This window comes from Cavia porcellus, unplaced genomic scaffold (genome assembly GCF_034190915.1).
Source record: "Cavia porcellus strain 051 isolate PalLab524CR breed Dunkin Hartley unplaced genomic scaffold, mCavPor4.1 scaffold_12, whole genome shotgun sequence".
Lineage (NCBI taxonomy): Eukaryota > Metazoa > Chordata > Mammalia > Rodentia > Caviidae > Cavia > Cavia porcellus.
Genome location: NW_026947495.1, coordinates 9,934,928 through 9,951,874, shown reverse-complemented (window position 1 = coordinate 9,951,874; position 16,947 = coordinate 9,934,928).

Genomic DNA, 16,947 nt, shown 5'->3' with positions numbered 1-16,947 from the left:
TTGAATTAGTGGTTGCAAATTCCCCTGGTTCCTCTTTATCCTGGAAGCACCTTGTTTTTCCATCAATTTCTAGGGACAGTTGTGCAGGATATATCAATCTTGGCTGGAGGTTATTATCTTTCAAAGCTTGAAGTATTTCCCCCCACGCTCTTCGTGATTTGATGTTTTGTGCTGAGAAGTATGCTGCAATTCTGATGGGTGTTCCCTTGTAAGTGATCTGTTTCTTGTCTCTGACGGCTTTTAATATTCCGTTCTTGTATTGGATTTCTGGAATTTTGATTATTATATGCCTGGGTGTATCTCTGTTTGGGTTGTAGGTTGCTGGGGTCCTGTATGCCTCATAGATCTGAGTATCTTTACCATTTGCCAAATTAGGGAAATTCTCTTGGATTATTCTGTGAATAGCTTTTGAGGTCCATTTGTTTGTGTCCCCACTTTTTCTCTTATGTTCTTAATTCTTAAGTTATAGATCCTCTTATCATCTTCTAGTTTTTGTATTGTTGCTGTTTGGTTTTTTTGTTGTTGTTGTTATTTTTAAGAAGTTTTTCATTTCATGCTCCCATATTACAAATCTTCCCTCCAGTTCAGATAATCTGTCCTTAGTTTCTTTCAAGCTGTTGTGCCAGTTTTCGATAGAGTTTTTAGTTTCCTGGTAATCTCTTTGAACCTGCTTCATGTATTCTATGCTTTCTCTATTTTCTCCATCAAACAATTCTCCCCTCTTTTTCTGTTCTTCCATTCCACCATCTGTTTTTTCTTGGGCGGTGCTTAGCATTTCTCTAACTATTCTGCTTATGTCTTGCTTCAGGTCATTAATAACTTCATTCCTGAACTCGTCTATGAGGTTCTGGAGATAGCGCTTTATATCTATTGGTGCTGTGTCTGCTATTGCATGCTTCTCAGGATTGAGGGCTGAGGAGCCTTTCTTGTTGCTCCCTCTTCCCATATTCTTTGTTCCTTATATTTAAGCATGTATAGGAGGCCCAGCTTCCTTCCCTGTCGGCCACAGTCTGTTTGAATTTCACCGGCTAGGTGTTCCCACTCACTGCAGTGTACTAGGGAGACACAGACCTGGGCAGCCTATACTGGGCCCGCCCCTCCAGGTCAACCTACCCAAAGGCTTCACCTCTAGGGTGCACCTTCTGGCACTGAGACCTGAGTTGGGCTAACCTATTGAGTCTCAGCCAGTGGCGTCTCACAGGTCAGGCACTCCCCACCAATCCCACTTGAGAGGGGGATATGTGATTGAAGTAACTGCAGCTTCTCATTCTGGGAAGTCTGCCCAGTCTGAGTATGTCCTCCGCTGAAGCCTCCTTCTCTATGTAAGGGTCCAACTCGCTCACTCACCACAGGTCGATGCAGGGCACCCGGCCAGTCCTGCTCCCAACTCCTTTCAACACTTCCCATTCTCCAAGCTTTTGCGCCTCTCTCCCTGCTGTGCCGACTGGGACACAACAGCGGCTGCAGGTAATTCAAATCACAGTTTCCAGTGGCGCGGGTCCAGCTTCTGTGCTGATACCTTATCTGTGCCTGCTGTCTCACCAGGATTGCATTTCCAGATGGTTTCTTTAATTTAGTTCATTCCTGGGTCAGCAAAGAACATCCCCCCTAGCATGGGACTTCCTGTCCAGCACCATTCCTAGATTTCAAATGCGGTTTCTCCGAGAGCCTCAGAGGCTGCTGCTATCTATCCACCATGTTCTTCTGGAATCCGGCATTGTTGACTTCTTTACCTCTGTCTGAAATACTATTAAGAATTTTTTGAAGCACTGGTTGTGTAGCATGAATTTTTTTAAGGTGCTCTTTATCATGAAAAGACATTATTTCTCCAACAATTTTGGAAGATAATTTTTCAGGACATATTAGTCTCAGTTGAAATTTGTTTTCTTTTAGAGTTTGAAACATTTCACTCCAAGATGCTCTGACCTTTAAGGTTTGTATACAGAAGTGTGCTATAATTGGTTTATCTTTGTAAGTGATCTGTTGCATTTCTCTATCAGCTTTTAAAATTCTGCCCTTGTGTTGGACTTCTGAGATTTGATTATGATGTATTGTGGAGAAGTTCTTTTCTACTCATGCCTACTTGGCTTTCCATATGCCTGTCTTATCTGTATGCTAACTACTTTCCCCATTCTTGGAATGCCTCCAGCTTTTGTATCTACACACATGTATCTTATCCTACTTGTTCTGCTTCCTGATTTTTCACTAATTCCAATTAATCTTAGATTAGTCTTTGCATCAACTCATAGCTGCTGGATCTATCTTTATGATCATATGTTGTTTTTAAGGTAACTCTGAGCATGTGGTCACCTGCATCAACCTATCTTCTAATTCTAACACTCTATCTTCAGATTTATCATTACTGATGCCCACACTTTCTATAGAATTTTTATCTCCTGAATTTGTTTGGCTTCCTTTCAAGGACTCTAATTCTTTGCTAAACTGATAGTTTATGTTTTAGCTAATTTTGTTTGACTTGGCTAGATTTTTAGTTCTATTTTTTTAAGCTCACTAATCAGTTTGTTTATGGCCATCATCTATTTAACTATAGCATCTTTGAACTCACCAAGCACCTTATTGATCTGTCCCTTCTGTTTTGTTTTTCTTTTATCAGTTCACACAATTCAGATATTTGATTTTTTACTTTTCTCCTCACTGATGCCCGAAAGATCAGCTTTGGGGGAGTTGAGATTTTCTGCTTGGATTTTTGTTGACGTATTTTCTTATGTATCTATTTTTACATGTGTGTGTGTGTGTGTGTGTGTGTGTGTGTGTGTGTGTGTGTGTGTGTGTTCTGAGACCTGAGGATCAATTAGAGTGGGAAGGCATTGTTGCTAGTATAGAGATTTAGTTAGTGTCTTAATTGCTTTTCTCTTTTCTCATAACTGAGACAAAATACCTGATATCCAAAATTAAAGGAGAAAAGATTTATTTCAGCTCACACTCAAAGTTAAAGGAGTTTATTTCAACTCACAATTTGTAGAGGTTTCAATCCATAATTACTTAGCATCAAGGCAAGGTGCCCTGGCAGAGGGGCATCATACAGGAGAAACAATCCATAGCACAGCATGAGGAAGGCAGCAAGCAGCCAGCAGCAAGCCTCCCTTCATAGTCATCAAGGCTGCACCACTCGCAGGGTAGGTCTGCACATCATCTATACCCAGAATGATGCTAAATCAATTTAGCTATCATACACCCTTAATCCCAGTATCACACACCCATGACCCATCCACCTCCTAAAAGCCTCACCTGTGAGCACATGAGGCTTGGAGGGGTGTAGAGATATAAATCATAATGATTAGTGTCTGCTTCCAGTGATATAATCTTGGGTTTATTTACACTTGGGTATTTATCTGCTTCTTCTTTTTTGCTTTACCTTCTGCTTACCTGCTCATCTTGCCATCTTACCTCCTCAGTGTAATATGATGGAGCCCTATCACCATATTCCTAGGAAATAATCCCTCCTAGGAATACAGACTATACCAATGTCAACAAATTGAACCATATATCATTTATATACATTATAATTTGTTTTAACATTTTCACCTTTTTATCAGACTGTACTATATTGCTGGTAACAGGCAGACTGAAATTTGGAGGGGGGAGGAAAAGAAAATCTAAAGAAAAGGGCAAGGTAAGAGGAGTGAAGACATATCAATAGTTGAAAAACAGAAGATCTTATTCTGTTGGAATATTTTTATAGCTGGAACAAAAGGCTAGTGTTGATGGGACTCGACAGAATATATGTGGGAAGAAGAGAAGAAATAAAGAAGGAAGGAAGTACAGTATGAGATTGGGAAAATCAGTGAGAGTTTTGGAGCTTCTTAATATGTTAGTAGTTAGTTTATGTTTGGATCCTGTTATGGTTTATGTTTAGATGGTCCCCCAAGCGTCACACAGTCACAGAGGTCTGAGTCTAGCACTTGGCGATTGGTTCATTGTCTAATGCCAGATTGATATGTGCAATGCTGGGATTGGCAGTGTGAATGCGGCACCTGCTCAGGTGTGAGTAACTGACATACAGTATAAGGGAGGAAAGGAGGCATGCTTTTGCCCGTTCTGCCCTTTTCACTCATTGCTTCCAGCTGCCATGAATGGTTGCCCTCAGGCATGCCACCTTGCCTTGAAGCCAGCTCAATGTGGACTGAAATCTCCAAAACTTGTAAACTAAATAAATCTTTCCTTCCTTCATTTTGGGTGGTGAGTATTTTATCTCAGCAACTAGAGAAAAGTAACTAAGACAGGTCCTTTATGCACGTTTTTGGTGACATTTACCCCACTTTGTCAGTGAAAGGACTGGTTAACTCTTTATATTAAATTCAAATTAAAGCCCTAATTAACTCTTACTCTCCTTTGCACATATACAGACACCAGATGAAAGAAGGAACAAAAGAAAATGAAGATAAAGACATAAAGAAAAAACAAGAAAAGAGGGACAAAAAAATAGAAAAACAAGCAGAAACTCCATACAGTTGTGAGAACACAAAATCAAACTAGCATCATGGTCCATTTATATTGCAATTTGAGTTCAAATGCAGTTGCTCATACTGGCCTCCCTAGGATTTCCTCAATTGCCTGCTTGTGAGTGAGCTGGCTTATAGACTCAAACTATACCTGGGTCTGCCTTCCAAGTACAAGCTGTGTACCACACTAACCAAAAAAATCACCCCTGTACCACCTTTCACAATGGAAAAGAGATCAATAACAACAGAGACACAAGACAAACAAAATATTAATATACATTAAATCAACTAAATGCATCATTAACAATAGAACATTAACCAGGCGTAGTGGTACACTACTGTAATGCCAGCACTCCAGAAGCTGAGGCAGAAGGATCGTTGCAAGTTTGAGACCAGGCTGGGCTACAAAAAGAGCTCAAGGCCAGCCTGAACCACATAGTGAGGCCCTCTGCCAAAAAGACAAAAAAAAAAAACATTAACAATAGGAGAGAATTCAATGACGATAGTCAACTAAATATCTAAAAATTAATATGGCTTGATAGTAATACTAATAAAAATGGAGGTGGAAAAGGGAAAAGTAAAAGTAAATTTTGAAAAATAAAAAGATGAAAAAGAGAGAAAGTGAAAGTATTCAATTGAAGGGTAAAAGAAAATTAACAATACCAATAAATGTAACTGAAAAGAACAAACAAGAAAAAGAAAATAAGAAAAAAGAATGCAACAAAGAGCAAAAGAAAGGGGAGAAAGACAAAATTTAAAAAGAAGAAGAAGAAACAGAAATGCATCAAAAAATCTTTCCCTGTGTTTCAACGAGCAGTTTATTTCCAGGGCCTGCACTAGTGGAATCCACGAGAGGAATAGCAAGTCCCTAAGTCCTATTTTGTTTCCACACTAATTTTTGTGTGTGATGGTGCTGAGTCCTACCCTATCTCTCCTGCTGAGTGGGGTCAGTCAATGACGTGGCCTCTGCACTGAGGCTATGTTTACTCTGACCCATTCCCAGAGTCTGAGTGCCCCAACTCACAGCTGTCTTTGATGAGCTTTATGGCCTATGGTTTGTAAAGTGCCTCCTTTCTCCAGAGCTTCTGTGTATACACCCAGGCTGTGGCAACCCCTCAAGCCAAGGCTGATCAGCCTGAAAGATAGGCAAAGCAACCAGACCACTGAGTTCTGTCCTGGATTGCAAGAAAAGTGTCTTTTAGACTGAATGCTAGCATTTTCAGATCCAGCTTCCTCCAAATACCACATAGGGAAGACTTCTTACCACATGGGGCAGGACAACCAAATCCTACTACCCTGATATACAAACTGATGTGCCAATTAGTGTGTGTGTGTGTGTGTGTGTGTGTGTGTGTGCACATGTATGTCTGTGTGTATGAACATCCCAGTATCTACAGGTTCCTGGGAGATTTCCTTAACAGGGCTCCAGGGTAGCCATCTTCTTAACTGATGGGTTGAAGCCACCAATTAACCTGAATGGGAAAGTTTATTAATACAGGTATTTTAGACTTTTCTCATGGCTGAGACAAAATAAACAACACCCAGAGTTAAAGAAGGTTTATTTCACCCACAGTTTGTAGAGGTTTCAGTCCATAATCAGCTGGCTCCATGGCAGGGTAATATGACATCAGGGCATCGCAAAGGAGAAATAGTTCATGGCAAGCCAAATGCAGCAAGCCACAAAGTAGCAAGCAGCAAGTGACAGGCATCAGCCCTCTTTCTGTCCCAGGTTAAGTGGGAGGACTTGTACCCAGGGTACAGTGCCCTTAATCTCAGCATTGTACCATAAACCCCAGCATCACAACCGTGATCCCAGCCGCACACACTTTAGATCAAATCACTCCAAAAAGCCCCACCTATAACCAAATGAAGATTAAACCATAATAATAAGGTTATGTTTTAGGATTGGAAGTGATCTTGTATACTCCAAGCCTTTTACTGGATTGTTCATTTCATACAAGCAGGTGTCAAATGAACCATGAAAGACACAGTGAGAATAGGTATCTGACTGAAGCAAGGAAACCTTGGTTTTGGATGGGACAGAAATTTCTACAGAGCAAATTCATTTGTGGTGAAAGTGCCAGACCCTCCCATGGCTCACAGTACTACGCCGAGTGGCATCCCCAACCTGGTTTCTGAAGTTTGTCTCTGCTGTTTACTTGGAGTACAAATACATTGTTCTTTTTTCTGCTCTCCACCCCACTTTCAAGCAAGGCAGCAGCCTGAGCTTGAATCCCCCCCTTAATTGCTGTTGCCCCATGCCTCTGGTCCCCAGATCTGGAAAGCCACAGGCCCTATGCTAAGTATCCACCCTTCAACCCACACAGGCTTCCTGGCCCACAGAATGTCACCACAAGCTGGTGCTCAAGCAAATGGCTGCCACCAAGAGGAGCCCACTCCTCACTCCAACTGCCAACTATGCACTAACCTGGACCACCAAGTTCCAGTGGGCTTGCCAGCTGCCCTGCTGGCTGGAGACATCATGCCCTCCTGCCCACTCTGGCCTTCCACCTGTCTTTGCACACTTAGCTCTCCTTGCCCAGAGCTCCCAAATGGGAGCAAAATGCCCCCACATTCTAGGCTCACCCAGACAGCCTTCAGCTCTCCTCAGGGTGTGAAGTCGGCTTCCATCCTCCTCCCAAAGTGCAGAGCACACGGCCCAACTCCTGTCCATCACATTTCCTTTGCTCTTTTTTTCCTCTGGAATCCAGGCTCTCACTAAGCATTATGATTTGGACATGATTTGAGCATCCGATAAGCTTCATGTGTTAAAATGTAATCCTCACCGTGAGGTATTGTGATGGTATTATGATTATAATCTGATTGTAGTGTTTAAAGACTGGGCTTTGGGAAAGTGATAGCAATAGGTAATGTAATCTAAGATGTGTCAGAGTGGCCATGACTGAATCCTGGTGGTTTTATCAAAGAAAGGGAACAAAAGAGACATGCTTATACATGTATCTTCTTTATCCCTTACCATGTGATTCCCTGCCCTACCTTGGGACTCTGTCAGCGTAAAGATTGTCACCAGCCAGTCCTCACCTTTGCTGGTTCTGACAGGGCCCCCAAAGGACTGAGATCCACTCTCAGTGGAGGGCTGAACTCTGTTTCTTGGAATTACCTTCCCTGGATGCTTTAGATCAGGATGAGCCACAGGAGGTCATTTGTGCGAAGTCTGAAAGGCATGAGTCCAGCAGTGACCAATTTGCTTTCCATACTCAGAAGGTTGGGGCAGGAGCTACTGTAGTTGGCACACAATGACCCTGAGATGCTGGCAGGGGGCAGTGGCTGAGCTTGTAGCTGCTCCCATTTTCCCCAGTCTCCCTCAAGGCCAGGGGTACATTTACTTCTGTGAAAAAGGCCACCAGATTCTTTAACACACATATCACTAAGTCTGAGGCACAGGAATGGACACAGGCTTTGATCTTGGGGCGGGGGGAGAGGAAGCTTGCCCGCTTCATACCACTAGAACCTCAACCTCCCACACCACTCCAGGTTCACAGAGGCTGGATCGGCTTCTCAGGTACTGGAGGAGAGGGCAGACAGCTGGACTCCTGCTGAGCCCTAGCTTACCTGTGTATCAAGCCTGCATTGGTCCTCCTGTGCACAGCGGAAGCTGTGTCTGCCCAGCACATCCAGGCATAAAGGCTTTCTGATGGTCAGTGCAAAGGAGAGAGGAAGGCTGGCCTGAAGAGCTCAGCAGGCTGGGACAGCCCATCTTCTCTGAAAACTCCAGCCCCCATCCTAGGGATTGAAACAAACTCCCATTGTCTTGCTACCTACTGCGGACCTTTCAGGGAATCTCCTTCCACCCTGCCTCTGCATCAGTCTCTTCCACACACATTTCCTACCACCTGGATCAGGCCACAGCTCTGTGCCCATCAACTGTGTCTTCCTGGGGCCAGGCGGAGGGGGATGGTCATTTGTGCAGTGAGCTTCCATGTGGCGGGAATAGCCAGAGAGCCTTCCCCATGACCTCTCCCAGTCCCTGCCATGACAGCCCTCTGAGATGGAGGCTCTCACTCCTCCCACTTTACAAGGGAGCAGCTGAGGCTTATTAAAGTGAAATGACACTGTCACACTGGAACAAAGTTGCAGAATGTGGGCTCTGGCCCAGGACCATCCACAAGCAAGGGCCACTCACAGGACCACTCTTCCAGGGTTGCCCTGGGCTTTCCCACTGCCTGTGCCACTCTTTTAATTCCATACTTGGCCTCTTTATCAGTGACTGAGTCAATACCTCAGCCTCAGACTGTTGTTCATTTCCTGCTCACCACACAAGGGAAATATCTGTAATCAGGACACAGCTCCTCTTCCCTGTGGGCAGATACTACCTGAGGCCCAGGCTCCCCCATAGCAGGCAGGACTCTGAAGAGGCTGGTTGGGGCCAGCATGAAGGGATGCTCAGGAAATCCTTGATGGGAACCAGTCACTCAGGATGCACGCTGATAGCTATGCAATTTAAACATCTATAAATTAAAAATCTTAATGTTTCCTAGGTTCTGTGGACCTAGAATGGGGATATGAGTACATTCATAAACTCATTCTAGTGGGTCTTCTGGTATCTGATGGAGGATTTAATACATTTATCTAATTTTGTTCCTTCCTAAAACTTCATTAAAATTATATGAAAGGGCTTCTTTAAATTATAAACTCAGAAGGATGAGGATAATAGAAGACAGTAGTAACTAAACTTTAGTAACTGAAGACAACTGAATTTCCAGACTCAAAACAACAAAATCTGAAGCCAGCAATGGGGCAAAGGAGACCTGCAGGTTTTCTGTGCACTGCTCACTTGCACCTGATGGCTGATGAATTGCATGGCCCCTTCCTCTTGAGATGTGTGTAACTAATTATCTCTTCCATGGCTCCCATCTCCTGGCCCACTGCCCTCACCTAACCCAAAAATAAAAAGATTCCTACTATGAAACAACCTTCCATATAAGGACTGAAGGATTCATCTCAGGGAACTCTGCCCCACCCAAGAAGGAAGCCTAAAGATACTGCAGTCCAAGACTCCGCAGTGACGTTCCCAGGTGACAAATTTTACCCAAGCCCTCAGCCCTCTATTGCCTGTGTAGATGCCCAGTCTTTATCATGAACATCCATGATCATGCGGATAAAGAAAACTTTTCAAAAGCCTACAATTAATATCTTCAGGGGAGAAGGGAAATTCACATTCAGAAAACAAGAACAGAAGAGGAAAATTCAGAGAACAACAATAAGCAGACCCTTGGGAAATTAAAAACATGATAGCAGAGGTAGAAAATTCAATGAAAGTACTAAAAAATAAAGTTAAAGAAATCTCTAAGAAAGTGCAGTGTAAAGGCAAATATTGGAAAAGAAAAAAAAAGGATATTCAATGAATAAGAGGATTCCAAATAGAGAAGGGGAAATAGAAGATAATTTATGAGCTTAATCAGGAAATTTTCTCAAAAATTAGGTTCATGCCTAAGTCTTGTAATCTGATTCACTATTTTTAAATAACAACATGCAATATGTTGCTGTACCCTAGCAAAAGAGCTTCCTTATACCAAAATACCTGTAACGTGGCCATACTGTTCTGTCTGTGTTTGTTTTTCCCCCTCTGGATGACCTAATTGATATGTTAATCATGCTCTCCTCTGTAAAGAATTGTGAATCCCCGGGAACCTAACCTAATTGATATGGTAACCATTGTTGCCCTCTACAAATAACAGATGTGATATTAAAATAAGCTGACAAAAGATTGTTAATTACTGCTAGACTACTCTATCCTCTGCTAAGGAAAACAAAGGTCTTCCTCATTAGCAGATTTCCTGATCCATGCCCATAACCCCTTACTCTGTAAACTGTGATATGTACATAAAGGCTGCAAGTCTGGAGGAGCAACACACAGCTTTTGCAACTTCAACTGCACTGTGTTGCTGGGCCCAGGATAAAATAAATCAGTGCTGCTTTTTAAAATATGTTTTTGCCTTATCTTTGAACTTGAGTTTGGGGGCTTGTTTGTGGATTACAAGAATATTAACTATTTATTAACTCTTAATTTCCTACTTTTTTTGAAATTCTGTACTTTTTATCTATTGTTTTTTGTTTTTAAAATAAAAATGATCACAAATTGCTACAAGAAAGGGTTTACTCATACACTCAGTACAGTAAATAAAGATCCACTTTACCACAGCATTTTTTTTTTATTTTGGCCACTAAATACAAGGGAAAAAGTTAAACTTATCAAATTAAAAAAAAAAAACAGCTCATGTACAAAGGGTCGTAAATCAAAATTCCCTAGACAACACTGGAAGAAAAGAGTGAAACATTGCCTTCAAAATTCTGAATGAAAGTTATTTTCATCCTGAAACTCTTTATCTTATGTCTAAGTGTTATGTAGGAAATGAAATCATTTTCAGATCTGTAACTGACCCATTCAGAAAACACTGCAGATATTCAGGACAAACACACTTCTTGGCCTCTTAACCTGCTACTCATTAAAAATGTAGTTTGTATTTTCTTCTGAAGCAGATGGGGACCTGAAAACTGCTTTCCCAATTCTTCACTTAGGCCTACAGACATCCAATGGTTAGCAAAAGCAGAACAAAGTCTGACCTTCATTTCTAATTTCTGTCCTTTACTTCAGTAAGAGTTTGGGAGGGACACTCACATTCAACAACTGACAAGCCTCTGCTCACTATCATCTACATGTAGTCACCTTGGGTTTCAGCAGAGCTGACATAAGACTGAAATGCCCCAAGGGGCAGCAGTCATCTCATGGAGACCAAATTGTCCACAAGCAATAAGGACTTCTCTAGAACTATCTTGCAAAACCAGAAATGAGGTAATGATAAACCAGTCCCTGCCCACCTCTGCAAATCTGCAAAGCTGCTTTTGTTCTTGCTTGGAGGGCTGAGCCGCATCGGAGCTCTGCCCCCACCCCCACCACTGGCTCCTCAGGCTGAAGCCCCTCTCCTGCCACCTCTTGCTTTCTCAGTTTGTCTAATAAACCTGCCTGCGCCTCTCACTGACACATCCCGAAATTCTTTTCTGCGATCATGAGTCAAGCATCTACCCCACAGGGGGAGCTGAAGTCCCCATTTCCTCTCTGGGAGCCTCCTCAGACCTTATTGTAGTCTTTTTAAAAATCAGTCAACTTCTTCCTGAGAAATAAGCTAGAGAATGTGTTTTGCCAGAATGAAAAAGGAAACAAAAAAGAATATTTTTAAAAAAGTGAGCCCAAATAAGAAAGAGGCAATGAAAGACCCCAGTTCAGTCAGAGCCCGGTGACTACAGGCCAGAGTGGCACAGCAGATATCACGGAGATCCCCATGGCCTTCTCCTTTGCTTCTAAAGGTCAGCTCGCTCCTTGACTCAGCAGCCTTAGCCGTGTGCAGACAGATTCCTCACTCTTCTGTGCTCCTGCCTTACTCCCAGGGAGCTGCTCCGCTTTAGCAAAGCGCCCAGAGCAGAGCTTCTGGAAGTGCGAGGGGTGGCCTTAGCAAGAGACAGCACAGAGAGGCCCTGTGCCTCTCAGTGCATCCAGCCAGCTGCCCGCCGCCTGGGGACCTCCAGCCCCGCCAGGCCTTGTTTCTTCTTGAGCTCTCAGAAACAGTCAGGAAGCGGAGACCTGACTGTAACCCAGAAATTCGGCTTCTCTCCTTCTAGGAGACTTCACCCAGAGACAGTGCTGTTCTCTCCGTGGAGTGCAGCAAAAGCTGTGGAAATGGAAGGAAAGCAAGGGATGGTGAGCACCTCGGCACCCGGCTGGCCTTGGGAGAGGGCGAAAGCACAGGAGTAGCACCAGGTAACCTCCGCCCACAGGGGACACATCTCTCAGCCTGGGCCGGTGGAACTTTCATTCAGATAGGACGCAAAGGACACAAAACTCACCCTTTTAAAATGCACAATTCAGTAGTCTTAGGATATTCATAAATGTATGAAGCCATCACTACTGCCATTCCAGAACATTTTAACACCACCAAAGAAACTTCATATAGAAGCAGTCATTTCCCAACCCCCAACTCCTCCTAGCTTCTTGGGACCTCAAATCAATCTCTTTCTGTCTTTCTCTGTCTGTCTGTCTCTCTCTCTCTCTCCCTATTCTGGACATTTTACCTCACATAACCTAATTGTAATGCAAATTGTCAACCATTTGCCCATGTTTAATGAAAGAGCAGCCTGTGTCCACAAATCCGACCAAACTCTGCTCCACCTGGGGTGCACGCTGGAGACCTTGGCGGGAAAGCATGGGCTCACCCTTCACTTCAGGCCGCCCTCAGCCCTCTGCACTAGGGCAAGTGTGAGGCAGGCCACTGTTCTTTGCTCTCCTAGACATGAGCAAGTCACAGCACACACACACACACACACACACACACACACACACACACACACACACAGAGTATAATCTGCACAGAACACACAACAGCCCTAAAATCAAATTCAATTCTCAGAGTGAAACACAGACTATTTTTTAGTTGATCATTAGCTTTTAAAACCCAGTAAAGGAGAAAGGATAGTAAAGCAAGGATTAAGATGTAATACCTACATGTAAAATTTCCCATGACGAATGTATTCATTGCATACATCAAACATGTATTAATCAAAAATTAAAAATAAAGTCCAAGATATTTTAGACTAAAACTGTGGTTTTTTGACTCTTTTTTCAAAGCACAAACTATACATAGGTCATTTCTGGGGTCCTATTTTTGAGCGTGTAAAGTCACCTTGAGCCCAGGGGTCTTGGCCTTTGGAGCTAGAGCGGTTCCCCACCCGTGTCCCCATCCCTTTGGTCGTACCCCACACTCTGCCCCGGCAGCCGTGCCAGTGCTGGACTGTCCACTCAACATAAAGCAATAGGACAGCACAAACAGCTCTCCTCACTTTCCAAACTGACACTACCCCGGAGTTAGTGCATTTGAGAATTTTAAAAGGCAGCTTCTTTCTCTTCGTTATATTGTTAAAAAAATAACCTGCACAAAACGATCTAATGGCTTTTTATTATTTTGGGGTTTTTTATTGAGTTTATTGGTACAGTTTAGATATACATAATGGCCATGTTCCTCATAGGAGGTTTGTACCTGTGTATGAAATATCTTGACTCCTTTTTATTCCCAATACACTCCCCTTCTTCCAACCCTCTTCCCTTCTTAATTACAAAGGTTTGTTTCCATTTTGTCCTCCTTTTATCTTTCTTCCTTTTCCTCTCCTGGTATTCCATCTATGAGACGCGCGCGCCCTCTGCTGGCCGGCGCGAGCACAGGCGTGTGATCCAGGGTGGAGAACGCTGGGGAAGCCCGGCCTGGGGGTGCGCGCCTGGCGTCCCGGCATCCCTGAGCCTCAGGCAGGAGGACCGCGGGGCCTGGGGGTGCACGCCCGTCCTCCCGGCATCCCTGAGCCTCAGGCAGGAGGACCGCGGGGCCTGGGGGTGCACGCCTGTGGTCCCGGCATCCCTGAGTCTCAGGCAGGAGGACCGCGGGGCCTGGGGGTGCACGCCTGTGGTCCCGGCATCCCTGAGCCTGAGGCAGGAGGACCGCGGGGCCTGGGGGTGCACGCCTGTGGTCCCGGCATCCCTGAGTCTCAGGCAGGAGGACCACGGGGCCTGGGGGTGCACGCCTGTGGTCCCGGCATCCCTGAGCCTGAGGCAGGAGGACCGCGGGGCCTGGGGGTGCACGCCCGTCCTCCCGGCATCCCTGAGCCTCAGGCAGGAGGACCGCGGGGCCTGGGGGTGCGCGCCCGTCCTCCCGGCATCCCTGAGCCTCAGGCAGGAGGACCGCGGGGCCTGGGGGTGCACGCCCGTCCTCCAGGCATCCCTGAGCCTGAGGCAGGAGGACCGTGGTGCCTGGGGGTGCACGCCCGTCCTCCCGGCATCCCTGAGCCTCAGGCAGGAGGACCGCGGGGCCTGGGGGTGCGCGCCCGTCCTCCCGGCACCCCTGAGCCTCAGGCAGGAGGACCGCGGGGCCTGGGGGTGCGCGCCCGTCCTCCCGGCACCCCTGAGCCTCAGGCAGGAGGACCGCGGTGCGTTCGAGGCGGGCCGGCCTGCACCATGTACGGAGACCTTGTCTCAAAAAACCCAAAGAAAGGTGGAGGAAGAAGCAGAAACCACGCTGCAAAGCGAGGACGGCGAGTGCCCTCAAGGCCGCTTCCCCTGTAAGGCTCAGGCAGGGGAGCTTTCTGATCACCGCGGGCCTCTTTCTGCGGGCTGCTGTGACTCTCTCGGGGTTTTAGGAAAACTATAAAACTGGTGTGAAAAAGTTCGGTTTGGCGAAGTGGCACCTGGCACGAGCGGCTCCTTCTGGGGCGTCTGAACCACGAGCTGAGCGCAGAAGCGGAGTCCAAAGCGGGGTCCCAGCACCTGAGGCCGCAGGTCGCCCCGCCCGGCCCGCCCGGCCTGGGGCCCTGAACCCCGGGCACTGGCCCCCTCTGCTGGCCTGAGCTGCTCCAGCCCCGGGCGTCCGCCCTCCGCCCTCGGGACTTGGGGGTCCAGGCAGGGGCAGCGCCGGGTGGGTCCCCGCTGTCTGCAGGTCGCCAGTTACGGCACCCCAGGGTCTTCCCCTTCCTTGAGCAGAGACCTAGGCAGGACAAACCTAAGACGGTACAAATTTGAAAAGTGAGAGGTGACGGGGTAACGGGAAAAACAGCTCTACAGAGTGAATTTGGGCCAAGGAGAGGAAAGGATAAAAGAAAAAGAAAAAGGCCACCCTGAGGTCAGGAGAGTAGGCTACTCCGGCATCTGCGGGGCCAGTTCCACACCTAAGTCCCGGGAATTACCTGGCGCTGTGCCGGGATCGCCTCACAGAGAGGGCCCGCTTGTCCCCCCAGCTAACTTTGCCTCCCCCACCCCCACCCCTCCACCCCCCGCCACTTCTGCATCACTTTGACTCCAAGCCCAGACTCCTTCCAGATGACTCATTCCAGATGCAGGAGTGATGCTACCAGCTGCCCATTCTGATCTAGAGAAGAAAATCCAGTCCTCCTTCCCTCACCCTGCAGCACCTGCATTCACCCTGCCACCAACCACAGGTGGGAAATATTCCAAAAAATATGTCTGTTTGGAATATGTACAGGTATTTTCCCTTGTCAGAATTTCCTAAACAATACCCTGTAACAACTACTTGCATGATATCCACACTGTATTAGGTTTTAGTCATCCGAAGTCTGCGTGAAGATGTGCGTGATTTATATGCAAACAGGTGTCACTTCGCAAAGAGAATCTCTGTGAGAAACACATCATCAGGCAATTTTGTCATTCTGTGGGCTTTGCAGAGTAGACTTACACAAACTCGGGTAAACTAGTGTCACTATGAGATATAATTTTATGGGACCCTCATCATATATGCAGTCTGTCGTTGTCTGAAATATTTAATACCAAGTTATATCACCAAATTATATAGCGTATTTTGTTGATCTTTTTAGGTAATAGTTTGTTTTTCTGTCTGATTCTTTTTGCCTAGCATTATATCCTGAACATTCTTCTGTGTTGTATTTCTGTGTATCATAGTTTACTCATTTCACTGCTAGATAGGACTCCACGGTATAAATTTTCTTCTGATTTCCACTGTTGACAGATGTTTGAGTTGTTGCCATTTTAGGGCTATTTTCACACTTTGTTTAGCATGTGTTTTGACGCAAATAGAAAATATTTTTGTAAAGTGTACAGATTTGTGTTGAATAATGAGATTCTGATCTGCAACAGAGCGTGTACACAGTGGCGGTCGCGTAACACCCTATGCCTAGAGATGAGGCCACTGCATCATATTGGGTGATGTTCACAGGAGGAAGAGGTCGCCAAGTGGCAGGTCTCCTGCTGTGTGACCTCTTCATTCACTCAAGTGACATCATGCACTCTTTCGTACAGAGGACTTGAACACTGCAGATTTTGGTATTCACAGGGGTCCTGGAGCCACATGCCCATGGATACAGACAGGTGACTACAAACGTATGTAAATCAAGGACTAACTAATGTATAAGCAGTGTCTAATCAAGACCTAATCTGAGTTCTCAAGATTAAAAGAAGCAATAAATCAGGTGAGGTATAATTATAAACCACTCACAGAACCAGCTTGACTTGGTGGCAGAGTAGGCAGTTCTCCAGCATGCTAAGGAAATACCTGAAGTAATTAACTTATAAAGAGAAAGGCTGGTTTTGGCTGACAGCCCTGGAGGTTCTGGTCCCACATTGAGAGGCCTCAATGCTTTGGCCTCTGATAATGGGGCACAGTGTGGTGGGAGCACATAGAACAGTACACTGCTCATCTCTTAGACCAGAGAAGAAACAGGAAAGAAGAAGCACTCGAGGGCCACGGTCTCCTTGGGAACACTGCCCTAGTGACTAAGAACCTTGCATTCAGCCACACCTCCTAAAGATTCTCCTACCTCCCGACTGGACTGCTCTAGGGGCTAAACCTTTAGCATGTGGGTCTGTGAGGGATGCTGTCTAGATTTAAACCACAGCAGAGACAAAGCAGGGGTACATGTGAGTGAACTGGGGGCAGCATGAGGGCACTCAGAGCAT